Source organism: Excalfactoria chinensis, chromosome 3 (genome assembly GCF_039878825.1).
Source record: "Excalfactoria chinensis isolate bCotChi1 chromosome 3, bCotChi1.hap2, whole genome shotgun sequence".
NCBI classification, from domain to species: Eukaryota; Metazoa; Chordata; class Aves; order Galliformes; family Phasianidae; genus Excalfactoria; species Excalfactoria chinensis.
Genome location: NC_092827.1, coordinates 64,649,573 through 64,670,890, shown reverse-complemented (window position 1 = coordinate 64,670,890; position 21,318 = coordinate 64,649,573). Strand labels below are relative to the sequence as shown.

Sequence of the window (21,318 nt, the reverse complement as noted above, 5' to 3'; positions counted from 1 at the left end):
CTTCAGAGAATTTCAAGTGCTCTCTTCCCTTTATCTCTTTGTTGAGAAGGAAGACACTTGGTTACCAGATGTGAACAAAGTTATCCTGAATGGCTTAGTGGTTCTCTCTGATGTCCATAATTCTGAGTGATAGAGTTTTCTGGGATTATTTCTGGTTATATGCTGCATTTTGGAATTTATTGTTGACTGATTAAAAAAATTAGACCAGAAGGTTAAAAACAAACAACAACAAAAAACCCAAAATACATGACTTCCGTGTTTTCCATCTTTGGTAATGACAGCAAAATACAAAATAGGCTTGATGCCTTGACTAACAGGAGATTCATGCAGCTAAATGACATGCAGAATGGAAACTTTACTGGGGCTTTAGGCAACCCTTTCTATTTTTTGGAAGTGTTGTAAAACAAAAATATGCTTTTATAGTAAGAACTTTATGAAGCAATATGGAATAAAAGCTGAAGGGAGACAAACCTGCTATGACTTATTGTAGAATGACGTGATGACTTTTCCAGATTTGCAGTATTCCTCAGAACTTTGTGTATCATAGTATATTAAGTACTATATAAACAAAAACATCTAGATTGACATTACTGACATTTCAGAAACAACATTTTTACTGACATTTTGGCATGTGATGAATTTGGATATTCCATAAATCTTTAACGAGAAGGTTTGCATACAGAATATGTAACTTTTTAACAAGATATCAGGTTAAAAATCAAGCCCATCTGCATATAGTCTACAGAGTACTGTGTTTGCACATGTCATCTGACTAATGGCATTTAGGCCTTACTGTGTTATGCCATTGAGAGGGGAGAATAGCTTGAAACAGTCATAAGCTATTTTTAGCTTGCATTTAGCAAGGAATAGGTTGAAAAGGAAAGAGAAAATTAAGTGCAAAAAAGTAAAAAGGCTGTCTTTCTGTTTTAAATATTTGAATGGTATAAGGTGATTATTTGAGACAACGAGATCTAATAGGAAGTTGCTTTTACCAGAAGTCACAATGCTGTATGTAGGACAGAGCTTGGTGCTGGATTAGTAAACCTGTTCCAGACTTCAGCAGTGAGTGATCTTCATTATTTATTTATTTTTAAACCATGTGTAAGTCATACCAGCATTGGATGCTGAAATGAGTGGGGAGCTTGTATGTTAGTAAGAGAGTGTTGTTAATCTACTCTTCCCAGCATATGTCAGATGGGAGAGAAAAGAGCTTTGTATGTGCTGGCATCAGAATGTGTCTCTGAGAAAGAAGTGTTAGTGAAGATGAGGAGAGCAGGTAGTGGCTGAAAAAAGCACTGAATCAGTGGAAGTGGTATCAGTAGGCAGTGTTATAAAACTGTGACAAGCTAATGGGTATTACGCAAACACGAAGTGCATGGAAGCATCTTCATCAGTGACTCCCACTGATGTCCCAGAAAACTAGTCTAAGTAATTCTTGTCTGTCTTAAATGTGGGACTTTCAGTCTAGGAATATCACCGAGATATTAGGGTTAAGTATGAAATGGGAAATGTTTGTTTAAAAAATTATCACTTGCGTGCCTTGAAGGGTTCACTTAATATCTGTTGATGAAATAAGAGTAATTTCAGGGTTGCTTAAATAAATTACGGGTAGCTGGAATTATAAACTTCACTAGCAAATATGTCTTTTTTTGTTTTTTCCTCAATGCATGGACTGAGTGATCTAGCATACTGGACTTAACCACAGCAGATATAACTTCTGAAGGAAAAGATTAAGCAATGTAACAACACAGTTTCTGAGGATGTAGGGATCACCTGTATAGGAGAAGCAGTTAGGAGAGAAGTGGACAGCAATAGGGAATGTCCAAGTAGTAGTGTCCCTCAGCCTGTGGTACTGCACTGGGGTCAAGGCAAATAGTTACAGCGAAGGTTCTGGCTATAGTGAAAGAGTGGTGTTAGTGCTTTAGATCATAGATAAATCGGCTTTCTCAGCCAAACTCATAAGTAGGGTTTCAAAATAAATTATACAGCCTAAACTTCTTGTTTCACAGACTCCATTCATAAGTCTCATTTCCTTCATTACTCTGACTGTGAGGCCGTAGAGGGGGAAAAAACAGTGCTTTTTGGTAGAATGGAGCATAAACTCTCCATTTTGTCAATATAATATAGTGACTGTTCACTGTGAGAAACTCATTTGTGCATGTAGTGGGCAAAATTTTCTGTTTGTCTCCCATGTGGTGGTGTAGGATGTCACTAGCAGTTTTCATTGTGTATCTCTGTCTTTATGAAAGGCAGCACTATTCTGATCAATATTATCATGTTAGCTTCTTTTTGTTTTTTTTCCTAAGTCACTCTAGGAAAAAACAAGTTTATGGCTTGAGTAAAATGTTAACGATTCACAAGAAATATGCCCAAGTGATTTACCCATATGACCTTCATAAGGTCTATGCTATGAATGCAAAAACAATCAAGGACACTTTAAATAGTTGAGATTGAAATCTCTTTGAACTGTATGATTTGTTTCAGAGCTGATATCCTGCTTTTCCTATGAGTGGGGAAATCCTACTGATGTCAGTGCAATTCCAAGCGTGTGTGCCAGGATATCAGAGGGAAAACTTGTTGCTTTGACTCAATGTGGAGAACACTGTTTATCTTGCGTTTGCCAGTCCAGGGCTTTGGAACTTCCTGTTTGCTGGTTAAGAGTATTTGGTGAACTTCGGTCCCTGTGGGGAAGAAACTTCTTCAATAGGATTTTGAATGGGAATAACCATCTATGCCACACAGATACAAGAGGATGGTTTGGAAGAAAGAAGCTTATATCATTTCTCTTTCCATGGGTGACAAATTGGCAAAATTCTTTGCGCAGCTGTTGTAGATGCTGGAATTTTGTTCAAATGTTTTGATAGGACACTTTGAAGATTTTGTTTTAAACAGGGGAGAAAAATGCACCTGGTTAAAGCATTGGATCTTTGGATAAAAAAAGAAGAGTGTCATTATTCCTTTTTCACAGATGAAGAAACTGCAGGGAAGAGAGCTTGGCTTGCCCAAGATCATGCAGCATAGAGATTTGGAGGGAATGGCAGAAGCAGGAGCTGAATGCTCCAACATCCAGCCCACTGGAAAGTAAGCCTCTTAGCAGACCTGCTGTCACTGGGTTCATATAAGAATATGAAAAATTCCAACCCCAGAGATTTGCTGAATCTTTTTTTAAAGCATAAGCTTCGGTGTTAGAACAGTATGAGAAAGGCAGTCAGGACTTGCTGCTACTACATTAATATATACTAGAGCACAGCTTGATTGCTTTTTAAAATTATTTTTTAATTGAACATGCTGGAAAAAGACTAAAGTCAGTAGCAGATTTACAATCTGTTCATCCAAAATATTTAGTGTATCAAAAATATGAAAGAAAAAGAGGAGAGTGTGAGAGCTGCACATGGGCTCCTTATCTCTGTTGAAATTTCTGGAATAATTTTGCATACAATTTGATCACGAGCACATATTGAAAGTGAAGCTGCAGTTAAGTGTCAACCGTGGTTATGGCTCTGGTATTCAATGTTTTTAGTGATTATTTTTTCACCTGCTTGGATTTCTGTGGCTTTAGAGTCCTTATGCTCTGCATCAACAGATTGCAGATGAGGAATTGGCTGTAGTCTTTTCCAGCAAAATCTGTAATGATTATTTCTCTTATACGGTTTTTATTTTGGTAGAATGCTTATCTATTCAAAAGTTAAGGTTCCCATAGCAATGTTAACATGGCCACATTGCACATATGCAGCGTTTTCAATAACTGTTAATTTATGCTCTGCTATATATTTTAAATGTGGCTAAATTACTGTTGCTGTGGGAACCTAAACTTTTTGCCTCATGGCTTCTTTGCCTGCTTTAATGTCCAATTATAAATTTTTTGCAGTGCTAATACTGAACTCCCATCTTAGTTTTTTAAGAGTAGCTTATATTAGAACACGCCGGGCAAAGTCAAAAGAGAATCCGAATGTATGCATATTTCAGTAAAGGGTTTTAAACTGTATCACTACCTAAGCCAGTTATCTAGAACAAGTAATGGATGCACAGTCCGAGGCATGTCCCCAGTTCCTTCAGAAGTCAAGTGCTGGTACATCATGCTGCTCCCAGCATTTACTTCTGCAGGATGAGTTGTTGGGTTTATTCAGGCTTAGACTTCAGCAGCGATTTCTGACTGTGTGTATGTAGAGGAGAAAGCATTCAACAGCATCAGTGCTATTTGCATATCCTGTGCTGACTTTTGTCTGTAAGTAGTAATACTTGTAATATGCTTTGGAAATCCCCTGACGGACTTTGATTTCCTTCAGTGACTTCTGTACTTATGAGAGCTAGTAGCTATTATTCTCATAAATTAAAGTGGATTCTGCTTCAAATGGAGTGGTTGGTATCTCTGGTTTTGTAATGAGACCTTCTGTTCTATGTCTTCCAGTGGCATTACGGTTTAAGGATTTGCCTGCATGAGAAAAACTGACTGGCAGGACTGTTCTCTTCTAGCTATTAGGGTATAATTTAGCTGTTCCAGAGTAACTCCCACATGTGGATGAAATATTCCAAAGTAAAAACGATTTTATTCGGTAACAATTATTTCACTTTGGAAATGGAGTAATTATCCTAGAATAAAATAATCACTTCACTTCCAGAGCAGAATAATAGTTACCGAATCAGAGTTGCTTATTTTGGACTAGTGTGTGAGCATTGCAGAGCAGTTACTCAACTCAGCCTCCTTGCTTTTCACAGGCAAATGAATTCTGCCAGTCATGATGCACAGCTGGTGGCCTTGCAGTTGTGCTGGGCAACATCTGTGCTGCAAGAGGGGTCTTTGAGTCATGTGACCAAAGGCTTAGAAACCATCTTAATGTAATAAACCTTAGAACCCAATAGGTACTTTTAAAGGTTGGATTTAGTACAGATGATTCTGATAAAAACCAGTTTAAATATTGGATGGGTTAATACCTTGACGGCAGGTTCTGTGAGGTTTTTTGATATAGGAGCTCTGTTGATGGAACTTGTCAAGGGCCTTGCAAAAATGAGATCAAAGGCATGCCTATGCGAGGTCAGTTGGGCAATACAACAAGCTACAAACTGAGAGGTGAATTTGTTCTTTATCAGGATCATAAGATCAGTATTTTGAGGTGCTAACACCCTCTCTTGTCTAACTGGAGCGTGCTCCTGATGAGGAGAGCTGTGTGGGCCATGGAGACTGCACAGGCTTAAGGGTGGAGGCCTCCCAGTAGGCTCACCCAGACGTGTGGCTGGGATATGGGCAGGAAGTGTTGGTATGCCGACACCTGAGGGAAACTTGACATATTTCCAGCATTGGTGCAGTTCAGTGGTGACGACATACAATCACTGTCACCTAGGAAATGAAACATGTTCCCATGGCAACCTCGAGGCTGCGTTATTACTCAGCTTCAAATGTTGACAGTTGGAAAAAGGCTTCTTCAGATAACACCCCCCAAGGTGTTGGTTTTTTTTTCCCCTTAATAAATTTACTTCATTATTTAATCTGAAAGTCAGAAGAAAGGCATATGTTTAGCTCAAGATGCATAGTGGAAATAAACCTTCAAAGAAAAAAAGCTTCCACTGCCTCTTAAAATAGTTTCAGATCCCGTGAAGGTAATTTTAATGAAGCGTATGGCACTTCAGTTGGCTTAAATCATCAGACAGCTCCTGAAATTATTTTACTGGATCCTTTTACATAGTTTGAATCACTCTGAAAGTCTCCAGCTGTAAACTGTAGCGTTGTTTTGTAACCATGTAAATAACTGGAAAATGAACCCTTCATTTTACAGTAACATGAATGCAGATGCTTGCTATATGCTGCCTTCAGCATGTATTAAGTATTTACTTTCCTTGGTATTTTTTGTTCAGTTGCCTTCTCAGGTCTTCTGCTCAATCCTACTGGCAGCATCTGTCCTCATAGGAGTCTTGGCCAGCCAACCTAATAGATGTAGACTTGTAAGGGAGAAAATGCTGAAATTTCTTGATTGAGGGAGCATGCTTCAGGGAATTCTACTTGCTGAGAAGCTCGCAGACAGCAGGGAGAGCTCATGCCCCACAAAATCTGCTGTTTCTGTGGGTCTCTGTTTCATACCGATGTGGCTTTAGTGAGATCGTGTTTAAAGGAGGGTTCTTACTTTGTTTGGATGTCTTTTCTTACTATCTTAAGTCTTGTTGATGTAGTCAGTTCTTCAGAAATTCATGTTTTCTGCACATTTTCATAAGGACTCCCTGCTGTTTTGAACTGGAGCAGTTGATGAAAATATTAGGACCAACCTGTGAGGAATAAAATACCTATTTTATCAAAGGTAGTGCTTTTCAGCACTATTGATTGCTAGCTTTTTTTACCACCTTTGTAATACCTCCAACAGTCACGTGCTTCCATTAATGAAGTACTTCCTGTATGGCACTGTATCAAATACTTCTCAAGTAGATGAGAAGTACCACTTCTCATTTTGTTTTGCTGTTGTTGTTTTGTTGTTCTTCTTTCCCTAGAAAATTACTTTGAAAAGGTCTGTCAGGTTAGACTAACACAGTCCATCACTGGACTTACCCTATTTTCTGTTACAGAATCTGTCTCCATTTATTTTTTTATTTTGAGGTCTGTTATCAAGTTTTGCTTGTAAATAAGGCTCTCATGGTTTCTTGGGTCCTTTTTGCTGGCCACACTTCTGGGATAATGATCCAATGTCTTTTGCACTTCAGCTGGTATTTTTCCCTGCTGATTTCACTTGGGGGATGTAGAACTGAACCAGCAGTTTAGCTTTTGGATCTTTCAGAGTTGTAGCATAGTTACCTGTCTCCTTATCTGCCCACCCACTCACACATCTCTAAGTACACTGAGCTTTTGGCTTGTTTGCAGAATTTGTTTCCACATCTTCCTTCTCTTTAGTCATTCTGCTACAATAAAAGTCTTCATTATAATCCTTACTGGCAACTCAGACAAAGCATTCACTTAGAATTGAACTCATACTTGTATTAGTTTCTTACACCATGCCAACTGCAAAATGCCCCTTCTTTTTCTGTCTTTACCTATATATATATATATATATATATATATATATATGTAGCAAAATATCCCTTTTCTTTCTTGTTTGTAATGTATAGGGAAGTATATCTTTGCTTGATTTTTGATCATTTTCAGTTATCTTTGCCCTTCTTGATCTCTGGTATTAAGAAGATTGCATTCCTCAGCATTTTATCCTCTTTTCCATCACTTTTTAGTGTCTTCACTTATTCATAGTATCTTCCTTCATTCATCTGCTGGATCTGATGCCCCTTAATATCAGTCTTCATAATTACTGAAAATATCATTTCAGTATTTATACTCTAGGCATCTCTGACTTGGATAAGTTCCAGATTTGCTTTATAGTCAGTTCCCTGATATCCTCAATCCATCTGATTTTACTGGTAGAATTTATCAAAGCTATGTGTTTTTGTTGTTGAAGTCTTTTGTAGACTTGCTTTCTTTACATTTCTAGTTAATTTAAACAGGGCCCTCTTGTGATCCTTCCATGCAAGGTCATACTTCATGTCCAGATTTTCTTATAATGATCATAATGCTCATGAAAATCAAATCTAGATTTGCTTTTGCTATTGTGTTGGGTAGCTGAATAGGTCAGAGTTGCTGACTGAATCGGTCATCTTTAGCTCTTTAATTGTATGATAATAAAAAGATTATTATTTTTAATATTATTACTCATTTCTAATGCTTTTGGACAAGACCTATCATTTTACAATGATATTTTGTATTTATTTCATCGTAAAGTGGTGAAATTATTATTTTTTTGATGGAATATGGAAGTAAATAATTTAAGATATTTACTTCATATGTGGTAAGATGTTATGTGCTCAGTGTAATTACTGAAGTTCACACGTAATGTCACTTTGTTCTGGATCAAGTGATAATAATACATGTGTCACAAAAATAGATGGTGATTTCTGTATGTTGAGACATTGGTGTGGACTGCTGCAGTGGTTCACTGTCTGCTAAAGCTGCTTCTATCTTAAATAAACATTAGGATTTTTCCCTTGATATTTTATGTATATATTATGAGGAATTTTTAATTCAGAACTGTAAAGGTATTTCAGCCTCTGTCTCTGTTAATCTTGGTCCAGACTTCAGCTGTGTTTATTTAGCCTAACACTCAGACATGATTTCAAGTAGATGTTTCTTCAGTTCCAAACTACCTTGTCAAACAGCGAGCACCAACAGATGAGGACAGCTTTATCTGCTGTACATTTAACAGAATTGCACAGGAAGGTGGAGTCAAAATATAGCAAAATAACACAGGTGCCAGGTGTGTTCCCCTTTTGTTAGATTAATACTTTAAATAGTAAGATGCCTTAGGAATAATCGTGACCTCCCTTACTCTACGTCTCATATAGAATAGGAGCGTACTTAACAGCAGTCAGAAGGGACAGTCAAGTCCAGCCAATACAGCGCAAACATCCCAAGTTTTATTGTATGGAGCCCTGAAAGCAAAGAGAGCCATGACAGGCTTCTTAAATGTAGGTATCTGAGGTAATGTTAAACATGGGTTCTTGGAAGGATATTTTTTTCCCAGCATTCTTTAAAACCAACAAAGATCAAAATATTTGTATAGAATTCAGACGCTTGAGGAGAGATTCAAGGGCCAAAGCATTGCCATGCATGTTTTTTTATGGTATCTGAGACATGGACAAGAAGATGGTGGATGTGATGAGGGGTTTATGGGAAACCCACCCTCTTCTAGGGCAGCAGCTGAAAGCAAGGCTGAATAATCTGTGACTTCTAAAGTGCTCCTACACACCTAGGTTTAAGTACTTGAGTCCCTCTCCAGTAGCTCTGTGGATAAGGACTTTGCCTTCCAATGTTTCTCCCTGCTCAACTGGATGTTCATCTGCTGAATCCATTTGCAAAAATGGCTGTGTGTGCAAAAGCTGTGCTTATGAATTTTTGTTTTTCTCTGTCTTCTCAAGAAATAAATTTTTCAACTGCTATGAGAGCTAAGACTCCTTGGTGTTTTACTTGTCCATTCTCATTCTTCTGTCTAAGGCAGATCCCTCTCTAGAGCTCATGAGGGAAAGAGAGAGACTGTGTTAAGGTCACTGATTGATTCCTCTTTGCTGATCTTGACTGAAGGGGAATGGACTAGAGATCTTTTTATTTAAGCTTCCTCAATATAGAGGACCATTTTTTTCCTTTACTTTTTTTGCTGTACCTCATGGTTTTCATTAGCTTTTTTTTTTTTTTTTTTTTTTTCCCCCCCCCCCCCCCCCCCTGGTCAACATCCTGTCTCTGGTTACCCTATCAGGTGCATTTCCCTAAGCCTATGTAATCACTGAAGGGCAGAATGTCCTGCAAGCTTAGCAGACAGTGCTGTTTCTGACTTGTGAGTCATAGTTTTCAGACTGATCACTGTGAAGACCAATAAGATATGAGAGAACAGGGAGATTAAGGGGGGGAAAAAAAGGTTGCTGAGCAACAACGTGACATAAGCATGGTTAGAATCTATTTTTACATCAAGAAGGTTGCAGAAGCCTATAGAAAACATTTATTTTTCCAGACCCTTATTCATATCTGAGGGATGACAATGACCTGAAGGGAAGACATACTGTACTGACTTGGCTAGTAGCTGTGCCCTTTTAGTTGCCTCACTGTACAGTGGCTAGGAGTTAGCAGCAGATTAGAAGAGCAGATATGTGCAATGGTTGTCCCATGTTTTTTGAGGGAAAAGAGTACTACTACAACACAAACAGATATAGCAGAGAAGCGCAACTACCATCAGCATCTAGAGATCGTTTGCTTCTTTGTACATTGGATATATAAAGCATTATTTTTTTTCAGAAAGTATGAAATATATTAGCCCATATTTTCTTTGGCCAGCCAAGATATCTGCCTCATGAATTGTTCAGTGCTTGAGATTAGGGCATGGTCATCTTTGCCAGATTTTATTTTCACAGACATTCCTGATGCCTTAGGAATAATCGTGACCTCCCTTACTCTGTGTCTCATATGGAATAGGAAAGTACTTAACAGCAGTCAGAAGGGACAAAGTCCAGCCAAAACAGCGCAAACATCCCAAGTTTTAATGTATGGAGCCCTGAAAGCAAAGAGAGCCATGACAGTTATGGCTTCTCCAAAGCTGACTAGGACTGGTTGATCTTTTTTTTGGCAAACCATCAGCATAACCTACAAAGTCAAGATTTTGATGAAGAACCAGATGTGCTAACATGTCTTTGAATTAGCTCGGTATTAGAATGAGCTGCAAAGTGGTGAGGTAGGAAGAAACTGGAAGAATTTATGAGTGGAAGCATATGTGGCATACATTAAAATAATCAATATTTCATCTAAATTTATAATAAAATTTTTAAACTGCTTGAAGGCTTATAGAGAATAAGTTGTATGGTGGCAACTTTTCTTTATAAAGCCTTTCATTTCTGGAAGATCTATGAACAGATACCTGTGAAACTACTTGATAACTTTCAGCTAAAAATAACACAACAGAAAATACATAAAAATCCTGTTCCATTGCATCTTAAAAATGTCCTGGCATGCTTGTATGGTTTGTTGTATATGTACTTTATTCCATTGTATGTTGTCTTCTTTTTAAGCTCCCTATTACTTCGAGGGCTTTAAATAAATAAATAAGGCACCATTTGTGAACTCCATGAAAGATAGATATAAAATTTAATTTTTAAAATAAGAATTGGCTTTCAATTTGTCTATTGAACATTACAAAAAAAAAAAAAAAAAAAAAAAAAAAAAAAAAAAAAAATGGAACCCATCTACTTTATATGTTTTAGATAAATTTTGAATCTACCCAAACTAGGAAGAGTATTGAAATGAATTCTGAATGTTAACTTTTCTTTGGTTTAATGTTTTGGACACCTTTCCAGTATTAACACATATAAGTAGTATAGACCTCCTTAACTATAATTTACGCTCCTACCGTACAAATTTGTTTTCAGTTTTACTGAATATGATTTCCTTTGGGTCAAAAAAACCCCCATTTTGTTAACTCCAGATTTGCTGATTGTGATGGCATCTTGTATAATTTGTTTCCCTTCAGTAGTAACTTTTAATGAGCTTGACCTGCTATAGCACAAATTCTAGCAATAGTGTGTTTATGTGACTCAGGATGCATGTCTGTGTGGAACCTGGATTACAGCTCAGGAACTATTCATTTTAATTAATAGTCATATATGTAAATCAATTGTAATACTTTTTTTTTCCTCTCTGCTGTTTTTTTCTTTATCTTCTAACATTTGCTGCCATCCTGTGGTACATAGAGAGAGGCACACGTAGAGAAACGTTTGTAGAGTAATATAAATAGGTAGTGTTTAAATGTACAAGATGAAGGAAGCAGTAGGAATGTTGAGAAGAAAAGGCAGTCTTCAGTTGTTGCTAGTTTGAGCAGAGAGAGCAATGCTCATCTTTTTCTCGCAGATGCCAGAAAGAAGCCTTATGTGCCGCTGCAAGAATGGAAATAAGTTCTATGTAGTTCCTTTGAAACTGCTATGAATCTTCTTTTTTGGCTTTCTTTTTTTTAATTGCTAATTAATAACCTTACTGCGTAGCAATTACAGCGATGAATGCCTGAGGATCTGTTAATCATCAAATGCTTGAAAAAATAATTTCACATCACTGCAAAGAAAGGAGCTTCACACAAAGGCTGATGAATGTGAAAGCCAGGTTCTTATACCTGGTTTGGTCTGCAAAATGATGCAAATCCAGAGTCAACTCTTGTAACAAATTGAGAAAGTATTAATATTTAGATTAGCTGGTATCTTAGTGGCTTGTGTACTGGCACTGACAGTGTAAGATCCAATGGATGTGTCAGGTACCCACGTGGATTTTTTTTTTTGTCCTGTGAGATTTTTACCTCTGAGAGGAGGATGGGTACTTTAAGGAGAACAGAGAATATAGGTGTATCCATATTAGTTTTAACTATAACAGATTTCGACCTGAACCTAAGAAACCTGCTGGATGAATGGACTTTATTTTCAAGAAATCATCATAATTTGCCGACATATCTTTTAAATTCTCCAATCAATTATAAAATAAATGCCTCTTTTCATTTATTAAACAAACACACACACACACACACATCACAGCTGCAAGTCATACTTATAATCTGAAAGATGAGAAATACCTAAGAATGTAAGAGCCAACCTTCCACCATATCTTTGCTCACCTTTCTTTCTGCCTCTTCTAAGGGTCCAGATTACAACCTGATAGCTAAGACCGGCCTGAACAGCACTTCTCTGAGGTACTGTGCATGCTAGACAGATCAAAGGATCTCTTTGTGATTCCTGGATCATCCTATGACCCAGTCAGTGGCTGCCAGTCTTCCAAAGCATTTCAGTACTAATAAATTGATTATAACCTGCAGTAAATAAAAATCCACAAATAGCATTGTACTTATTTTAGGTGCTGAAGTAGGCAGTCTATTTCTTTTCTGAGGCAGCCCTAGGCTGAGTCGCTAACAGAAAGGTGGAATCTTATGGAATTGGGTCTAGGTGAAATAGGGCAATGTTTGAGTCTAGAACTGTTTCACTGTGCCTCCTAAGATTCTGTTACCTGCCAGTGGTGTTTTCTCGTAATATTTGCCTCTTTATTCCTCTTGGAAACTCAGGGCTGCCTGACTGTTCTTTCCTTCTTACCTTTTCAAGGAGCTGCAGGGTTTTCTGACAAAGTAGGAGACAACCAAATTTCCCCTTCTCCATCAAGAAAGGCAAACTGAACATGATGTTTCCTAGCCAGTGTTTTCAAAGGTCTTTTTACTTTTGAGTTTATGCAAAGTTGGCTGGTATGCCTGGAAAAAGTCTTCTGTTTTCTTCCAGGTGAAAAGATGGAGAACTGCATGTTTGTTAGTTCTGAAAAAGACTTGGTGAGGCAGTCAGTTTTAGCCTCAGGGAAGATCCTAGGCAGCCTAGTAGTGAGGCAGAGATCTCGGCAGCGATGAAATGGGAAAGAGCTTTTGAGGAGCTTATCTTCCTGAATGTCATTTCCAAATGTATTGAAGACAAGAGTGACTGGGAGTAGTCAGCTTGGATTTATGAATGGGAAACGATACTTGTCCAGCCTGATAACTTTCTATGATGAGATGACGGGCTTAGTGAATGTGTGGAGAGCAGTGGATGATGTTTATCTTGATTTTTAGCAGTACTTTAGAAATTCTCCTATAATATCCTTATCAACCAGCTGATGAAGTACTATATAAGTGGACAGTGAAGTGGACTGAGGACTGATTGCATTGCTGAATTTCAATGGTTGTGACCAGTGGCATAACTCCAACTGAAGGCCAGTCGTTTGGTGTACCCTTGGGATCAATGCTAGGGCCAATAGTATTTAATATCTTCATTAGAGACCTGGATGATGGAACAGATTACACTCTCAACAAGTTTGCAGGTGATAAAAAAAAAAACTGGAAGGAGTGGTTGATGCACCAAATGGTTGTACTGCTGTTTAGGCTGGCTGGAGACATCTGTTGAAAATTCCCATTGGCTGATAGGAATTTCATGAAGCTCAACCAAAGGAAATGCAAAAGTATTGAGCCTGGGAAGAAACAGCTCCCTACAGCAGCATGTGCTAGGGGTTGACTGGCTGGCTAGAAAACAGCTTTGCTAAAGTGTATCTGGGATTTCAGTTGAACAAGGAACTAGACAGAAGTCAGCAAGGTGCTCTTGAGGCAAAGAAGACCAAGATCATGCTGGGTTTCATCAGGGAGAGCATAACCAGCAGCCTGAGGGTGGTAATCCTTCCCCTCAGTACTGATGAGAATCGTGTGGAGTGCTTTGCTCAGTTCTGGGCCCCTGTGCATAGGAGACACGTGGACATGCTCGAGTGAGGACAGCAAAAGGCTACAAAGATGATTAAGCATTTGGAATGTCTGTTATAGCAGAATAAGTTAGAAGAGCTAGGACTGTTAGAAAAGAAAGCTCGGGGAGCTCTGATGACTGTTTATTCAAAACTGATGGGGGTAAAGTAAAGAAGACAGTGCCAGATTCTTTATGGTGTTCAGCAACAGGACAGGAAGCAATGAGCACAAACTGAAACACAGGATCTTCTGTTTAAACATAAGTAAAATACTTATGAAATTTAACAGGGATTGAACATCACCGCAGGTTGTCCAGAGAGGTTGTGGAGTCTCCAACCTTGCAGATACTCAGAACCAAACTGAACGCAGCCCTGAGCAACCTGCAGCAGCACTGCTCGAGAGAGGGGATAGACTTTGATCTGAGATTCTTTCCCAGCTCAACCAGTCTATGATTCAGCTGCTGAGCTGAATGGTTGGTGAATGCTGTGAGAAACAATTTCTCAGGGGAAAAAGAAATGTTCTATCATGGAAAGTACTGGGTACAGGCTCACAAAGAAACTGATGTTTGAGGGGAGCATATGCTTCCAACTGTATCTTTTTGTCCTTAAACATATCTTTTCTACTTGCTCTTTTCTACTTGCTGGAGGATTTTCTGCCATATTAGTGAAGCAGAGCCAACAAATCTCCCTCAGATCAGCAGTGCTGATGGCTGCTTGGGTTTGGTAGCAACTGTTCTACACCCGTTTAAAATTAATGCTTCCCATAGATTTATTTAGGGTCAAGCTCCCAGTGAGAACTCCTAATAGCATGCTGACACTAGCTTGCTTCCTAGTAGTAGAATCTGTAGTCTTTTTCCTAACCTTCATCTGAGTTTCACTGGCTTTGAAAGACATGCCAGAGTGAAATTAAAAAATAGAGTGTAGGTACCTCGGGAACTTTATTCCTTTTATTTCTTTTATTTCTGTGACAGAGACTTGCTTTTAAAATAGCATAATAGTTGTTCACAAGGTAGTGCATTAGAAGAAAAAACAATGGGAAACTAACTTCTGAGAGGCTATAGATAGTGCATTAAATGGTGAGGTTTTTTTCTTGCTAACTTGAGTATCTTGTCATATGTTAATTAAATGCCTGGAAAAATCTTTAGGAGATAATAAGAAGATAATAGTGCATAGACTTTAATGCAAAATGGAAGCATTACATGATATCTTCTGTCTTACTTTTAAAACTCAGTACGAATTCTTTGTTCAAACAATTGATCTTAATGTACTTAAAAGTAGGACAATTTAAAAGTAAATTAGAGAGTTGAAAAGCAAGCTTTCTGGATCCAACGGATCTAATCCATCTTCATTGTATGAACTCCCTGTTTTCCACTTGTTTAGGGATCATCTCAGGATTTGTATAAAGGCTATCCTTGTACTAGTTCATATTTACCTATTGGAAACTATCGGGAAACATTGGAGCTCACATATTTCTTCTTTGTTCTTTTCCTTGTTTTTTTCTCTCTCACTTTTGGAAACCTGTTTCCTGTGTTTCTGATCACAGTGCAACACTATAGTCTGTGTGCATTCATGCACATGTGTTGGGAAGCTGTCTGCAATGGCCATAATGAACTGAATTGTCACTCATGGTACACAAGATCGAAGAGGAACTTTTCTTCTGATTATCCCCATGACTGCACTGACGGGAATTTGTCCTCATAAAGGCTGATACTTGCATTGCAGCAGGACTTGTTCCCTTGTCTCGCACAAAGGAGTTTCACCACTCATCTTTGTCCTCTTCAGCACTAATTGAGGAGAGCTCTTCAGTCTCAGAAGGAATCCTAGGCAAAGATGTGCTGTTCTGACACTGTTGTTATTTTGCAAGACTGTGTATTTACTTACATGGAAACCAGATAATAGAAAGATTTTTGGAGTGTAAGAGCAGACTAGCCAATATATTCAACGTGTAAGCTCATGAAAATCTCGCCTCTTTTACTACCTTAACATCCTGTGTGATAAATTGAAGTACTTCAGCAGAGGAATTTGAATTTTAAAACATGGAGAAAACAGGCATTTCTTTTAGTTGCTTTTGCATGTTACTTCTTTTATTTCTTTCCCACTCTTCCTTCTTCCCTTACTGTCTCCTGGGAAGAGCGACTTGACACTGTACTCTATTGAGACCTCTTCTCACATCTGTTCAAAGCATTGAGTTTGAGAAGGCAGTCCTGACTTGCAGCTCTAGCTGTAACTGTGATCATTTGGAAGGTGTACTGCTGCTGGCCTTCAGGATTGTTTCTATGTAGCATTCATTCATGCAGCCTATGCAAATAGCCCATTTGAAATCCCAAACACCTTCCACTAGCAGTCCAGGGTGTCGTCATTTGCAGTATCAAGAGTCATCAATTTATTTACACAGTATTTTGACTGTTGCAGCTTGGATCAGAAAACAGGAATGCCCCTCTTCCTCTGATATAGGAAAGGTATTTTTCAGAAGAATTTGTCTTGCATATTGTAGCAGAAATGCTAAGTCACAAGTTGAAGCAGTGATTGAGCACCTGGTGAGAAGGCAGGGCCGACCCAAGGGAGCTCAGGTGTGTGCGATGTATCTGAGTGACCAGAAGGGGTGGAGTCAGGATGCCCCGCTTCCCAGACCTCATTTAAGGGTTGGCAGTGGAGGCAAGGGTAATTCTCTGGAGATTCTTGTGTACCTGAGGCATTCTGAAGGTAAGCAGTCTTTCCTTTATTTCTGTGCCCACAGCTGTTGCAGTTGAGAAAGCCTTCACTTGCTGTTGCCTGGAACCTTGCTGTTCTGTTGTTGTTGCTGTGCTTTCTATCACATGTGTATTCTGGTGGTTTTCCCTGGTTTTGGCTTTAAAGTGAAAAGAAACTGATGCTATCTTCTGGTTGGAAGATAATAGAAGCAGCTTTATTTTGTGCTGCAACAGTGATAACTGCAGCTCAAAAAAGACTTCAAACTAGATTTTTTTTCACCCACCTATGAATCTTTTTGAGTTGCTCCTTCAACTGGTTTTCATAGGAAAGGTGCTCCTGGCCTTTTATTTTTTCTGTGGCCCTCCTTTGGACCCTCTCCAGCAACTGCGCATCCCTTCTATACTGGGGCTTCAAACCTGGACACAGTCCAGATGGGGCTTGACAAGGGCTGAGTAGAGGGGAATGATACTCTGCCTTACCCTGCTGGCCTCCGCTCTTGTGATTCAACCCAGGTTGTCCTTCCAGGCTTTGAGAGCACACTGCTGGCTTGTGGCCAGCTTTCAACTGTCAGGATTCCCGAGTTCTTCTCAAAAGGGCTGCTTTCAGACAGTTCTTCTCCCAGTCTGTACTCCTATCTAGGATTGCCTCAAATCAAATGCAACATTTTGCAATTGACCTTGTTAAACTTCATTAGATTCTTCTAACCCAGCCATCAGATATACCACGATACAGGGGGAACCTGAACTCCTCCAGTGCTCACATAACCTACTATTCAGCTTCCCAGTATCTGGTTCAGGATATCTTTATATGCAAAAGTAACTGTTTTCTTAAAATATATATATATAAAATATATATATATTAAAATATATATATAAAATAAATATATATTATATAATATATATATTATATAATATATATATACATATATATATATACATATATATATGTATATATATATATTTTCTTGGGAATATTTACTTAGCGTTCTTTTCCTTGCAGCCAAACAATGTTGGCATAAGACTAATGGGGCCCACTTTTTGAACTATGAGTTTGTGTTATGAGTATCATTGTTTCTAACCAGTCCTTATGAAATTGTAGCAGTCAGAATAGCAGTTGGGTGAGAAGTGTAGGGACAGCATCTGAGGTATTTTATAAAGATTTTTTTTTTTTTTTTTTTTAAGCTTTCCTACTTTATAGGTAGGAAAATATTATAGCTGAGGTTATGTAACTAAGTGATATTTTTCCTTAAAAACTGGAACAAAAAAAGACCAAAGCTAAATTTCATAGTTTTGACTTTGATTTCCTTCAGGAAATTTGGTTTCAACCTGGATCAGTTAGGTGTTTAAATCTGTATCTTCATTGTAAAAAGTTTTTCTTGTTCTTTATTATTATTTTATTTATTTATGGGAAGAAAGTCAAAATTCATTTCAAAGCCCATCCTTGGAGAATTGAAAACATCATGCTAGAAATACATGAGACTCTCTAAATAAATGAATATGTCAGTGGATTGTTAGGAATATGGGATTCTTTTGTCTGGGGTATGGTGTGATCCTACACGGTGTGTCAGCAGTGGTGATATTTGTACAGAGAAAGAAGCTAGTAGCACTAGCAGAAGAGGTGACTTCTGTGACAACGTTCTGTGAAAATACATCGTCCATCTTTATTCTGTGACCATGAGATCTATAGATCTTCATCTAGATCATCTAGACAAGTGAATTCTGGATCCTGTTCTGGAAAGAGCAGCAGTTAATGTCTTGCTACTCTTGATATCTTTTGAAGGTGCAGATACTTGGGATAGAAACATGATTCCCAATGGTTTCTGCTCTTTTGAGAAGTATGGATGGATATCATGGGTGAAAAACTTAAGTATAATTAACCCAAAGGGCACTGACAACTATGAGAAAAGCATTGACTTCTCCTTGGTGCAAGTACATTCCTGTTTTGCCAAATAGGTTGATCCTGAGCAGTACTGAAAAGAGCTTTGTAACGTGTTCTTTTTTGAGAATGTGTTTAATAGATGCAAAGAGTTTTATGAGCTGTTTTCTGTCACAAGGGACATGATTTTTGTATCCATTTTTAGAAGTGTGCATACAGATCTGATTTGAAGTTACAGTGGAATATGAGTTTTATTTCATGCCTGTTAATAGCAGGGTCTTCTAAATCCATGGAAACATCTTTTTAAACTTTTTAACTTGTAGCCTCATATAAGCAATTTTATTTAAATATAGGTATGTTGCATGTAGCCACATCGATAGCTTTAAATGGCAGAACAAGTGGAAAGAACTTGAGGCTTATGAAATATCTGTGATTGTTAGAGTAAACGTTATTTTTTAAAATGTTGATTGATTCCAAGGGCCTCGTATGGAACTAGAATTCTGCTATGCTGATGGTTTTGGAATAATGAGAAGAGTCATCCATTTTATAGGTGTGCAGTAGCTTTTTATACGGTTTGAAAAATATCGAGCTAAAAAAGCACAAGCATTTGTAGCATATTCAAAGCCACACTTTCAAAGAATGGACATACATTTCTTTGTCATTCTCATCTTTTGATTTCACTATGGCTTGCCACTCTCCTAAAATTGAGTCAATCCTTGGACCTGTGTTAAATCATCTATTTGTAAGTGACTTTAATTCAAAATGCATAGGTAGAAATAGCAAAATCTGAGTGCATGGTCATCAATATGAGTTGATATATCACCTTATACCCAAAGAAGGCAGGTGAAGCAAGCTAGTTGTGGAAAAGCACTGTTTTTTTACAAGTTTGGTAGGAGACTTCTTACATACTTCTATTCCTCCTCCGTCTTTGATTTTTATTTTCTAAACTAGGAAAAGGGAGTGGATGGGGTACTTCACGTATCTCCCACTTCTGCAAGTGGGATAATTTACATGTACATAACACTGGTGGGATACTGTACAACTAAATATATTATCTTTATTTAGTCATCCTTTCCTAAATGAAGTACGCTAACTTATGTAATAGTGAATTTAGCATGGGATTTTCCCTTTTCAGTTCTTTAGAAAAGTACTGTTTACTGTTGAGAGTGTTTGTGAATCCTTGGGATGAAAGGTGCTGCTGTACTTTTTCAGTCAAGACTAGTGTTTGTGTCATCATTGAAACTGGAGCCTAGAATGTTCATTTTGATACTTCATGCTGTTTTTAACCATCCTGTTTGCACAGAATCCTTTCCAGACTTTTTAACAGTGCTATGAATTTCTCCATGGGGAATATACCAATTATGCTGTAGTCACTTTTTTTAGTGGTTTGATTGTTTTTGCTTCTTGAACTCATCTTCCGTGCATTACTTGGGAATTGGTCAAGGGTACGTTCTCTCCTCAGATTAGATTAAGAAATCATTTTTCTAAGAAGAAGTAAATTTAGAATATTAAAAGATTTGTTTCTGCTAAAAAAAACCAATCTGTTAAAAGATTTGATGCTAGCTGGATATGCTGGCAAACTTGGTTTATTTTGATGTTATTTTTCTACTGCAATTTTTTTTGGGGGGGGGAAAGGTTCATTGCTTTTCTGACCATGCCCAGCATTTGAGTCTCCCAGAGAGGCTGGTTATCCTAAAATCAAAGTTGTTCAAATGAAAACCTTTTCTTTTGTTGTGGCTCTTCCATTTGAGCGAAATTTCTTCTATATTCACCTACTTTGAGTCTAAAGGAGCATCAGGTGCTACAAAATGTGGGAAAAACACCCCCTTTCTATCAGAACAAGCAGTCCTCAGAGAGCTAGAGACCTGCTAATGAAGTGCTCCAAGCCTTCAGATTTCAACCCAAGGAGGTGGGCTCTCTGTTTCTTCTTCAGCTACATATTCCTTATGACTTTCCATCTCATCTGGGTAGAATGGGGTCACCCACCCATTTTGCTGAATGGACATTGCCTGGGATCACCATGCATTAGGATGTCTTCTCTCAAATGATTGAGAAACTTTATTTTCATATGAGGTAGGTGAGGAAGACTTGAGATGAGTGAGATGGATTTGTCTATCATTTCAGCTATGTTCAGCTGCATCAGTTGCCAATCGTGTGACATCAGGAAGTATTTAAATTCATAAGAATATAAATGTAATAAGGAATTGTGCTGAACTGTACTAGTCACTGCTATGTTTAAAACAAAAGAACAGACTATCTGGCAGATCCCCTGGCTCTGGGAGAGTGAATTATGAGTGGACCGAAGTGCTGTATTATTGTTTCCTCTTTGTAGTCTATTCATCCTTCTTTGTATTGTGTAGCAACCACTGCAGCAGTGGCTGCATAAATATTCTTCATGCTTCATTCTCATTTACTTCAGTGCCTGAGGGTAGGGTTTTATTGAAAAATTTGAGAAAAACATAATGTAGGCATCTGTAGAATACCAAAAATGTGTGTACATCTGTGGTAGAGATACAGTTTACTAAACATTTATGACTGATTCTTCTTTGAGCAGTTCAAAAGCTGAAGGGATGAGGAAGATACAACTCGAAGGGTTTTTTGTTTGTTTTTTTTGTGTGTGGAACTTTTTACAAGTGTTTTCAAGCGTTTGGGGCTTCTTGTTTTATCTGTTATTTCATGTTTGAATAGGACAGCTATCACACTTCTTCAGCACCCTTTGGAATAAGCAGAGACTGTAGCTCATTTAAATGAATAGCAGAAAAACATGGTTTCTGAGGTGAAATTAAGTAGTCGTTTTTTGTTGTTGTTTTTTTACTTCAGTGCTTTGTGGACAGGAAGCATGCTGAAGATACACAATGGGATTAGATAAGGCTTCACAGTAATCCTGTTGTCTTCATGTTGTGTCCTACTTTGTGATAAAGGGCAAAGGCTTTAACAGTTTTTACAGTTGTTGGCAAACTTACCGAATG

The 21,318-nt window shown here is 38.0% G+C and overlaps 1 protein-coding gene and 1 long non-coding RNA gene across 2 annotated transcripts in view; both read left to right on the top strand.

Moving 5' to 3' along the window:
* LOC140249501 (uncharacterized) overlaps positions 1-4,279 on the top strand; it is a 28,946-nt gene extending 24,667 nt beyond the window's left edge. Inside the window, exon 4 of the long non-coding RNA XR_011903025.1 lies at positions 2,485-4,279. This is a non-coding gene — a long non-coding RNA (uncharacterized lncRNA). The remainder of the gene's footprint in view (positions 1-2,484) is intronic.
* Positions 1-21,318, top strand: part of PDE10A (phosphodiesterase 10A) — a 343,005-nt gene that overhangs the window by 33,458 nt on the left and 288,229 nt on the right. The window lies entirely within an intron of this gene.